Below are 11,025 nucleotides of genomic sequence, written 5' to 3' on the forward strand. Positions count from 1 at the left end.
TTTCGAAAGAATGAGCACTTGCATATTTGGAGCGCTTGGATTGTCGACGTCCGAATAATTGAGCTTAACTTTTGTACACAGTGTCCGTTTTTGGTCCAAAAGTACTTTTTGGAAATGTAGCGACCATTTTGGATTGAACTCACAACTTCATCGTGACGTATGAGGGATTATGGCCATCTTTCGAAAGAATGAGCACTTGCATATTTGGAGCTCTTGGATTGTCGGCGTTTGAAGAATTTAGCGTAACTTTTGCACACGGAGTCCTTTTCGGCCCATAAGTAATTTTTGGAAATGTAGCGATCGTTTTGGATTGAACTCACTACTTCGTCCAGACGTATGAGGGATTTTGGCCATTTTTCGAAAGAATGAGCACTTGCATATTTGGAGCGCTAGTATTGTCGGCGTTCGAAGAATTGAGCGCAACTTTTGCACACGGTGTCCGTTTTCGGCCCATAAGTACTTTTTGGAAATGTAGCGACCGTTTTGGATTGAAGTCACGACTTCGTTGTGATGTATGAGGGATTTAGGCTGTTTTTCGAAAGAATGAGCACTTGCATACATGGAGCGCTTGGATTGTCGGCGTACGAAGAATTGAGCTTAACTTTTGCACACGGTATCTGTTTTGGGCCCATAAGTACTTTTTGGAAATGTAGCGACCGTTTTAGATTGAACTCACTACTTCGTCGTGACGTATGAGGGATTTTGGCCATTTTTCGAAAGAATGAGCACTTGCAAATTTGGAGCGCTTGTATTGTAGGCGTTCGAAGAATTGAGCGTAACTTTTGCACAAGGTGTCCGTTTTAGGCCGATAAGTACTTTTCAAAAATACAGCGATCATTTTGGACTGAACTCGTCGCTTCGTCGTGACGTGTAAGGGACTTTGGCCATTTTTCGAAAGAATGAGCACTTGCATATTTGGACCGCTTGTATTGTCAGCGTTCGAAGAATTGAGTGTAAATTTGCACACGGTGTCCGTTTTCAGCCCATAAGTACTTTTTGGAAATGTTGCGACCATTTTGGATTGAACTCACTACTTCATCGTGACGTATGAGGGATTTTGGCCATTTTTGAAAGAATGAGTACTTTTTTATTTGGAAGGCATGGATTGTCGGCGTTCGAAGAATTAGGCATAACTTTTGCACACGGTGTCCGTTTTCGGCTCATAAGTACTTTTTAGAAATGTAACAACCGTTTTGGGTTGAACTCACCACTTCGTCGTGACGTGCGAGGGATTTCAGCCACTTTTCAAAAGAATGAGCACTTGCATATTTTGGAAGGCATGGATTGTCGGCGTACGAAGAATTGAGCGCAACTTTTGCAGACGGTGTCCATTTTGGGCCCATAATTAATTTTTGGATATGTAGCGACCGTTTTGGATTGAAGTCACTACTTCATCATGACGTATGACGGATTTTCGCCCTTTTTCGAAAGAATGAGCACTTGCATATTTGGAGCGCTTGTATTGTCGACGTTCGAAGAATTGAGCGTAACTTTTGCACACGGTGTCCGTTTTGGGCCCATAAGTAATTTTTGGAAATGTAGCGACCGTTTTGGATTGAACTAACGACTTCGTCGTGACGTATAAGGGATTTAGGCCATTTTTCAAAAGAATGAGCACTTGCACATTTGGAGCGCTTGGATTGTTGGCGTACGAAGAATTGTGCATAACTTTTGCACACGGTGTCCATTTTGGCCCCATAAGTACTTTTTGGAAATGTAGCGACTATTTTGGATTGAAGTCACTACTTCTTCTTGAAATATGAGGGATTTCAACCATTTTTCAAAAGAATGAGCACTTTTAAATTTTGGAAGGAATGGATTGTCAGCGTACGAAGAATTGAGCGTAACTTTTGCACACTGTGTCCGTTTTGGGCCCATAAGTAATTTTTGGAAATGTAGCGACCGTTTTGGATTGAACTCACTACTTCATCGTGACGTATGAGGGATTTTTGCCATTTTTTGAAAGAATGAGCACTTGCATATTTGGAGCGCTTGTATTGTCGGCGTTCGAAGAATTGAGCGTAACTTTAGCACACGGTGTCCATTTTCGGGTCATAAGTACTTTTTGGAAGTGTAACAACCGTTTTGGGTTGAACTCACCACTTCGTCTTGACGTATAAGGGATTTAGGCCATTTTTCAAAAGAATGAACACTTGCATATTTGGAGCGCTTGGATTGTCGGCGTATGAAGAAATGAGCGTAGCTTTTGCACACGGTGTCCGTTTTGGGCCCATAATTACTTTTTGGAAATGTAGCGACTGTTTTGGATTGAACTCACTACTTCATCATGACATATGAGGGATGTTGACCATTTTTTGAAAGAATGAGCACTTTTATATTTGGAAGGCATGGATTGTCGGCGTTCGAAGAATTGAGCATAACTTTTGCACACGGTGTCCGTTTTTGGCCCATAAGTACTTTTTGGAAATGTAACGACCATTTTGGGTCGAACTCACCACTTCGTCGTGATGTACGAGGGATTTCGGCCACTTTTCAAAAGAATGAGCACTTGCATATTTAGAGCGCTTGGATTGTCGGCGTTCGAAGAATTGAGCGTAACCTTTGCACAAAGTGTCCGTTTGGGGCCCATAAGTACTTTTTGAAAATGTAGCGACCGTTTTGAATTGAACGCAAAACATCTTTGTGACGTATGAGAAATTTTGCCCATTTTTCGAAAGAATGAGCACTTGCATATTTGGAATGCTTGGATTGTCGGCGTTCGAAGAATTGAGCTTAACTTTTGTACGCGGTGTCCATTTTCGGCCCAGAAGTACTTTTTGGAAATGTAGCGACCATTTTGGATTGAACTCACGACTTCGTCGTGACGTATGAGGGATTTAGGCCATCTTTCAAAAGAATGAGCACTTGCATATTTGGAGCTCTTTGATTGTCGGCGTACGAAGAATTGAGCATAACTTTTGCACACGGTGTCCTTTTTCGGCCCATAAGTACTTTTTGGAAATGTAGCGACTGTTTTGGATTGAAGTCACTACTTCACCGTGACATATGAGGGATTTTGATCATTTTTCAAAAGAATGAGCACTTTTAAATTTTGGAAGGCATGGATTGTCGGTGTACGAAGAATTGGGCGTAACTTTTGCACACGGTGTCCGTTTTGGGCACATAAGTACTTTTTGGTAGTGTAGCTACCGTTTTGGATTGAACTCACTACTTCATCGTGACGTATGAGGGATTTTGGCCATTTTTCGAAAGAATGAGCACTTGCATATTTGGAGCGCTTGTATTGTCGGCGTTCGAAGAATTGAACGTAAATTTTACACACGGTGTCCGTTTTCGGCCCATAAGTACTTTTTGGAAATGTAGCGACCATTTTGGATTGAACTCACGACTTTGTTGTGAGATATGAGGGATTCAGGCCATTTTTCGAAAGAATGAGCACTTGCATATATGGAGCCATTGGATTGTCAGCGTACGAAGAATTGAGCGTAACTTTTGCACACGATGTCCGTTTTGGGCCCATAAGTACTTTTTGGAAATGTAGCGACCGTTTTGGATTGAACTCACTACTTCGTCGTGACGTATGAGGAATTTTGGCCATTTTTCGAAAGAATGTGCACTTGCATTTTTGGAGCGCTTGTATTGTAGGCGTTCGAAGAATTGAGCGTAACTTTTGCACACAGTGTCCGTTTTCGGCCCTAAGTACTTTTTGGAAATGTAGCAACCGTTTTGGATAGAACTCACGACTTCATTGTGATTTATGAGGGATTTAGGCCATTTTTCGAAAGAATGAGCACTTGCATATATGGAGCGCTTGGATTGTCGGCGTACGAAGAATTGAGCGTAACTTTTGCAAACGGTGTCCGTTTTGGGCCGATAAGTACTTTTCGAAAATACAGCGATCATTTTGGATTGAACTCGTCGCTTCGTCGTGACGTGTAAGGGATTTTGGTCATTTTTCGAAAGAATGAGCACTTACATATTTGGACCGCTTGTATTGTCAGCGTTCGAAGAATTGAGTGTAAATTTGCACACGGTGTCCGTTTTTGGCCCATAAGTACTTTTTGGAAATGTTACGACAATTTTGGATTGAACTCACTACTTCGTCGTGACGTATGAGGAATTTCGACCATTTTTGAAAGAATGAGTACTTTTATATTTGGAAGGCGTGGATTGTCGGCGTTCGAAGAATTGAGCATAACTTTTGCACACGGTGTCCGTTTTCAGCTCATAAGTACTTTTTAGAAATGTAACGACCGTTTTGGGTTGAACTCACCACTTCGTCGTGACGTACGAGGGATTTCGGCCACTTTTCGAAATAATGAGCACTGGCATATTTGGAGCGCTTGGATTGTCGACGTTCGAAGAATTGAGCGTAACCTTTGCACACGCTGTCCGTTTTGGGCCCATAAGTACTTTTTGGAAATGTAGCGACCGTTTTAGACTGAACTCACTACTTCGTCATGATGTATGAGGGATTTCGGCCATTTTTCGAAAGAATGAGCACCTTTATATTTGGAAGGCGTGAATTGTCGGCGTTCGAAGAATTGAGCATAACTTTTGCACACGGTGTCCATTTTCAGCTCATAAGTACTTTTTAGAAATGTAACGACCGTTTTGGGTTGAACTCACCACTTCGTCGTGACGTACGAGGGATTTCGGCCACTTTTCGAAATAATGAGCACTGGCATATTTGGAGCGCTTGGATTGTCGACGTTCAAAGAATTGAGCGTAACCTTTGCACACGCTGTCCGTTTTGGGCCCATAAGTACTTTTTGGAAATGTAGCGACCGTTTTAGACTGAACTCACTACTTCGTCATGATGTATGAGGGATTTCGGCCATTTTTCGAAAGAATGAGCACCTTTATATTTGGAAGGCATGGATTGTCGGCGTTCGAAGAATTGAGCATAACTTCACACGGTGTCCATTTTCGGCTCATAAGTACTTTTTGGAAATGTAACGACCATTTTGGGTTGAACTCACCACTTCGTCGTGACGTACGAGGGATTTCAGCCACTTTTCGAAAGAATGAGCACTAGAATATTTGGAGCGCTTGGATTGTCGGCGTTCGAAGAATTGAGCTTAACTTTTGTACACGGTGTCCGTTTTCGGTCCAAAAGTACTTTTTGGAAATGTAGCGACCATTTTAGATTGAACTCACGACTTCATCGTGACGTATGAGGGATTATGGCCATCTTTTGAAAGAATGAGCACTTGCATATTTGGAGCTCTTGGATTGTCGGCGTACGAAGAATTGAGCGTAACTTTTGCACACGGTGTCCGTTTTCGGCCCATAAGTACTTTTTGGAAATGTAGCAACTGTTTTGGATTGAAGTCAGTACTTCGTCATGACATATGAGGGATTTCGACCATTTTTTGAAAGAATGATTGTCGGCGTACGAAGAATTGAGCGTAACTTTTGTACACGGTGTTCGTTTTTGGCCCATAAGTACTTTTTGGAAATGTAGCGATCGTTTTGGATTGACCTCACTACTTCGTCGTGAGGTATGAGGGATTTTATACATTTTTTGAAAGAATGAGTACTTGCATATTGGGAGCGCTTGTATTGTCGGCGTTCGAAGAATTTAGCGTAACTTTTACACACGGCGTCCGTTTTCGGTCCATAAGTATTTTTGGAAATGTAGCGACCGTTTTGGATTGAACTCATGACTTCATTGTGACGTATGAGGGATTTAGGCCATTTTTCGATAGAATGAGCACTTGCATATATGTAGCACTTGGATTGTTGGCGTACGAAGAATTGAGCGCAACTTTTGCACACGGTGTCCGTTTTCGGCCCATAAGTACTTTTTGAAAATGTAGCGACCGTTTTGGATTGAACTCACGACTTCCTTGTGACGTATGAGGGATTTACACTATTTTTCGAAAGAATGAGCACTTGAATACATGGAGCGCTTGGATTGTCGGCGTACGAAGAATTGAACGTAACTTTTGCACACGGTGTCTGTTTTGGGTCCATAAGTACTTTTTGGAAATGTAGCGACCGTTTTAGATTGAACTCACTACTTCGTCGTGACGTATGAGGGATTTTGGCCATTTTTCGAAAGAATGAGCACTTACAAATTTGGAGCGCTTGTATTGTAGGCGTTCGAAGAATTGAGCGTAACTTTTGCACAAGGTGTCTGTTTTAGGCCGATAAGTACTTTTCGAAAATACAGCGATCATTTTGGACTGAACTCGTCGCTTCGTCGTGACGTGTAAGGGATTTTGGCCATTTTTCGAAAGAATGAGCACTTGCATATTTGGACCGCTTGTATTGTCGGCGTTCGAAGAATTGAGTGTAAATTTGCACACGGTGTCCGTTTTTGGCCCATAAGTACGTTTTGGAAATGTTGCGACCGTTTTGGATTGAACTCACTACTTCATCGTGACGTATGAGGGATTTTAGCCATTTTTGAAAGAATGAGTACTTTTATATATTAGGAAGGCATGGATTGTCGGCGTTCGAAGAATTAGCATAACTTTTGCACACGGTGTCCGTTTTCGGCTCATAAGTACTTTTTAGAAATGTAACAACCGTTTTGGGTTGAACTCACCACTTCATCGTGACGTATGAGGGATTTTGGCCACTTTTCAAAAGAATGAGCACTTGCATATTTGGAGCGCTTGAATAGTCGACGATCGAAGAATTGAGCGTAACTTTTGCACACGGTGTCCGTTTTCGGCCCATAAGTACTTTTTGGAAATGTAGCGACCGTTTTGGATTGAACACACCACTTCGTCGTGACGTTCGAGGGATTTCGGCCATTTTTTGATAGAATGAGCACCTGCGTATTTGGAGCGCTTGGATTGTCGGCGTTCGAAGAATTGAGCGTAACTTTTGTACACGGTGTCCGTTTTTGGTCCATAAGTACTTTTTGGAAATGTAGCGACCATTTTGGATTGACCTCACTACTTCGTCGTGACGTATGAGGGATTTTTGCCATTTTTCGAAAGAATTAGCACTTGCATATTTGGAGCGCTTGTATTGTCGACGTTCGAAGAATTGAGCGGAACTTTTGCACACGGTGTCCGTTTTCGGTCCATAAGTACTTTTTTGAAATGTATCGACCGTTTTGGATTGAACTCAAGACTTTGTCGTGACGTATAAGGGATTTAGGCCATTTTTCGAAAGAATGAGCACTTGCATATTTGGAGCGCTTGGATTGTCGGCGTACGAAGAATTGAGCGTAACTTTTGCACACGGTGTCCGTTTTCGGCCCATAAGTACTTTTTGGAAATGTAGCGACCATTTTGGATTGAACTCACCACTTCATCGTGACGTTCGAGCTATTTCGGCCTTTTTTTGAAAGAATGAGCACCTGCATATGGAGCTCTTGGATTGTTGGCGTCCGAAGAATTGAGCGTAACTTTTGCACACGGTGTCCGTTTTGGGACCCATAAGTACTTTTTGGAAATGTAGCGACCATTTTGGATCGAACTCACCACTTCGTCATGACGTTCGAGGGATTTTGGCCATTTTTTGAAAGAATGAGCACCTGCATATCTGGAGCGCTTGGATTGTGGCGTTCAAAGAATTGAGCGTAACTTTTGTACACGGTGTCCGTTTTTGGCCCATAAGTACTTTTTGAAAATGTAGCGAATGTTTTGGATTGAACTCACGATTTCGTCGTGACGTATGAAGGATTTAGGCCACTTTTCGAAAGAATGAGCACTTGCATATTTGGAGCGCTTGGATTGCCGGCGTACTAAGAATTGAGCGTAACTTTTGTACACGGTGTCCGTTTTCGGCCCATAAGTACTTTTTGGAAATGTAGCGACTGTTTCCGATTGAACTCACTACTTCGTCGTGACGTATGAGGGATTTTGGCCATTTTTCGAAAGAATAAGCACTTGCATTTTTGGAGCGCTTGTATTGTCGGCGTTCGAAGAATTTAGCGTAACTTTTGCACACGATGTCCGTTTTCGGTCCATAAGTACTTTTTTCAAGTGTATCGACCGTTTTGGATTGAACTCAAGACTTTTTCGTGACGAATAAGGGATTTAGGCATTTTTCGAAAGAATGAGCACTTGCATATTTGGAGCGCTTGTATTTTCGGCGTTCGAAGAATTGAGCGTAACTTTTGTACACGGTGTCCATTTTCGGCCCATAAGTACTTTTTTGAAATGTAGCGACCATTTTGGATTGACCTCACAACTTCGTCGTGACATATGAGAGATTTTGGCCATTTTTCGAAAGAATGAGCACTTGCACATTCGGAGCGCTTGTATTGTCGACGTACGAAGAATTGAACGTAACTTTTGCACACGGTGTCCGTTTTCGGCCCATAAGTACTTTTTGGAAATGTAGCGACCATTTTGGATTGAACTCACCACTTCGTCGTGACGTTCGAACGATTTCGGCCATTTTTTGAAAGAATGAGCACCTGCATATGGAGCGATTGGATTTTCGGCGTCCGAAGAATTGAGCGTAATTTTTGTACGCGGTGTCAGTTTTGGGCCCATAAGTACTTTTTGGAAATATAGCGACCGTTTTGGATTGAACACACCACTTCGCCGTGACGTTCGAGGGATTTCGGCCATTTTTTGATAGAATGAGCACCTGCATATTTGGAGCGCTTGGATTGTAAGCGTTCGAAGAATTGAGCGTAACTTTTGTACACGGTGTCCGTTTTTGGCCCATAAGTACTTTTTGGAAATGTAGCGACCATTTTGGATTGACCTCACTACTTCGTCGTGACGTATGAGGGATTTTTGCCATTTTTCGAAAGAATTAGCACTTACATATTTGGAGCGCTTGTATTGTCGGCGTTCGAAGAATTGAGCGTAACTTTTGCACACGGTGTCCGTTTTCGGTCCATAAGTACTTTTTTGAAATGTATCGACCGTTTTGGATTGAACTCAAGACTTTGTCGTGACGTATAAGGGATTTAGGCCATTTTTCGAAAGAATGAGCACTTGTATATTTGGAGCGCTTGGATTGTCGGCGTACGAAGAATTGAGCTTAACTTTTGCACACGGTGTCCGTTTTCGGCCCATAAGTACTTTTTGGAAATGTAGCGACCATTTTGGATTGGACTCACCACTTCGTCGTGACGTTCAAGGGATTTCGGCCTTTTTTTGAAAGAATTAGCACCTGCATATGGAGCGCTTGGATTGTCGGCATCCGAAGAATTGAGCGTAACTTTTGCACACAGTGTCCGTTTTGGGACCCATAAGTACTTTTTGGAAATGTAGCGACCTTTTTGGATCGAACTCACCACTTCGTCATGACGTTCGAGGGATTTCAGCCATTTTTTGAAAGAATGAGCACCTGTATATCTTGAGCGCTTGGATTGTCGGCGTACTAAGAATTGAGCGTAACTTTTGCACACGGTGTCCGTTTTCGACCCATAAGTACTTTTTGGAAATGTAGCGACTGTTTCGGATTGAAGTCACTACTTCGTCGTGACATATGAGGGATTTTGACCATTTTTCGAAAGAATGAGCACATTTAAATTTTGGAAGGCATGGATTGTCGGCGTACGAAGAATTGAGCTTAACTTTTGCACACGGTGTCCGTTTTGTGCGCATAAGTAATTTTTGGAAATGTAGCGACCATTTTGGATTGAACTCACTACTTCGTCGTGACGTATGAGGGATTTTGGCCATTTTTCGAAAGAATGAGCACTTGCATATTTGGAGCGCTTGTATTGTCGGCGTTCGAAGAATTTAGCGTAACTTTTGCACACGATGTCCGTTTTCGGTCCATAAGTACTTTTTTGAAGTGTATCGACCATTTTGGATTGAACTCAAGACTTTGTCGTGACGAATAAGGGATTTAGGCCATTTTTCGAAAGAATGAGAACTTACATATTTGGAGCGCTTGTATTTTCGGCGTTCGAAGAATTGAGCGTAACTTTTGCACACGGTGTCCGTTTTCGGCCCATAAGTACTTTTTGGAAATGTTGCGACCATTTTGGATTGACCTCACAACTTCATCGTGACGTATGAGAGATTTTGGCCATTTTTCGAAAGAATAAGCACTTGCACATTCGGAGCGCTTGTATTGTCGACGTACGAAGAATTGAGCGTAACTTTTGCACACGGTGTCCGTTTTCGGCCCATAAGTACTTTTTGGAAATGTAGCGACCATTTTGGATTGAACTCATCACTTCGTCGTGACGTTCGAACGATTTTGACCATTTTTTGACAGAATAAGCACCTGCATATGGAGCGATTGGATTGTCGGCGTCCGAAGAATTGAGCGTAACTTTTGTACGCGGTGTCAGTTTTAGGCCCATAAGTACTTTTTGGAAATGTAGCGACCGTTTTGGATTGAACTCACCACTTCGTCGTGACGTTCGAGGGATTTTGGCCATTTTTTGATAGAATGAGCACCTGCATATTTGGAGCGCTTGGATTGTCGGCGTTCGAAGAATTGAGCGTAACTTTTGTACACGGTGAACGTTTTTGGCCCATAAGTACTTTTTGGAAATGTAGCGACCATTTTGTATTGACCGCACTACTTTGTCGTGACGTATGAGGGATTTTTGCCATTTTTTGAAAGAATTAGCACTTGCATATTTGGAGCGCTTGTATTGTCGACGTTCGAAGAATTGAGCGTAACTTTTGCACACGGTGTCCGTTTTCGGTCCATAAGTACTTTTTTGAAATGTATCGACCGTTTTGGATTGAACTCAAGACTTTGTCGTGACGTATAAGGGATTTAGGCCATTTTTTGAAAGAATGGGCACTTGCATATTTGGAGCGCTTGGATTGTCGGCGTACGAAGAATTGAGCGTAACTTTTGCACAAGGTGTCCATTTTCGGCCCATAAGTACTTTTTGGAAATGTAGCGACCATTTTGGATTGAACTCACCACTTCATCGTGACGTTCGAGGGATTTTGCCCTTTTTTTGAAAGAATTAGCACCTGCATATGGAGCGCTTGGATTGTCGGCATCAGAAGAATTGAGCGTAACGTTTGCACACGGTGTCCGTTTTGGGACCCATAAGTACTTTTTGGAAATGTAGCGACCTTTTTGGATCGAACTCACCACTTCGTCATGACGTTCGAGGGATTTCAGCCATTTTTTGAAAGAATGAGCACCTGCATATCTTGA

Source organism: Olea europaea, chromosome 22 (genome assembly GCF_002742605.1).
Source record: "Olea europaea var. sylvestris chromosome 22, O_europaea_v1, whole genome shotgun sequence".
NCBI classification, from domain to species: domain Eukaryota; kingdom Viridiplantae; phylum Streptophyta; class Magnoliopsida; order Lamiales; family Oleaceae; genus Olea; species Olea europaea.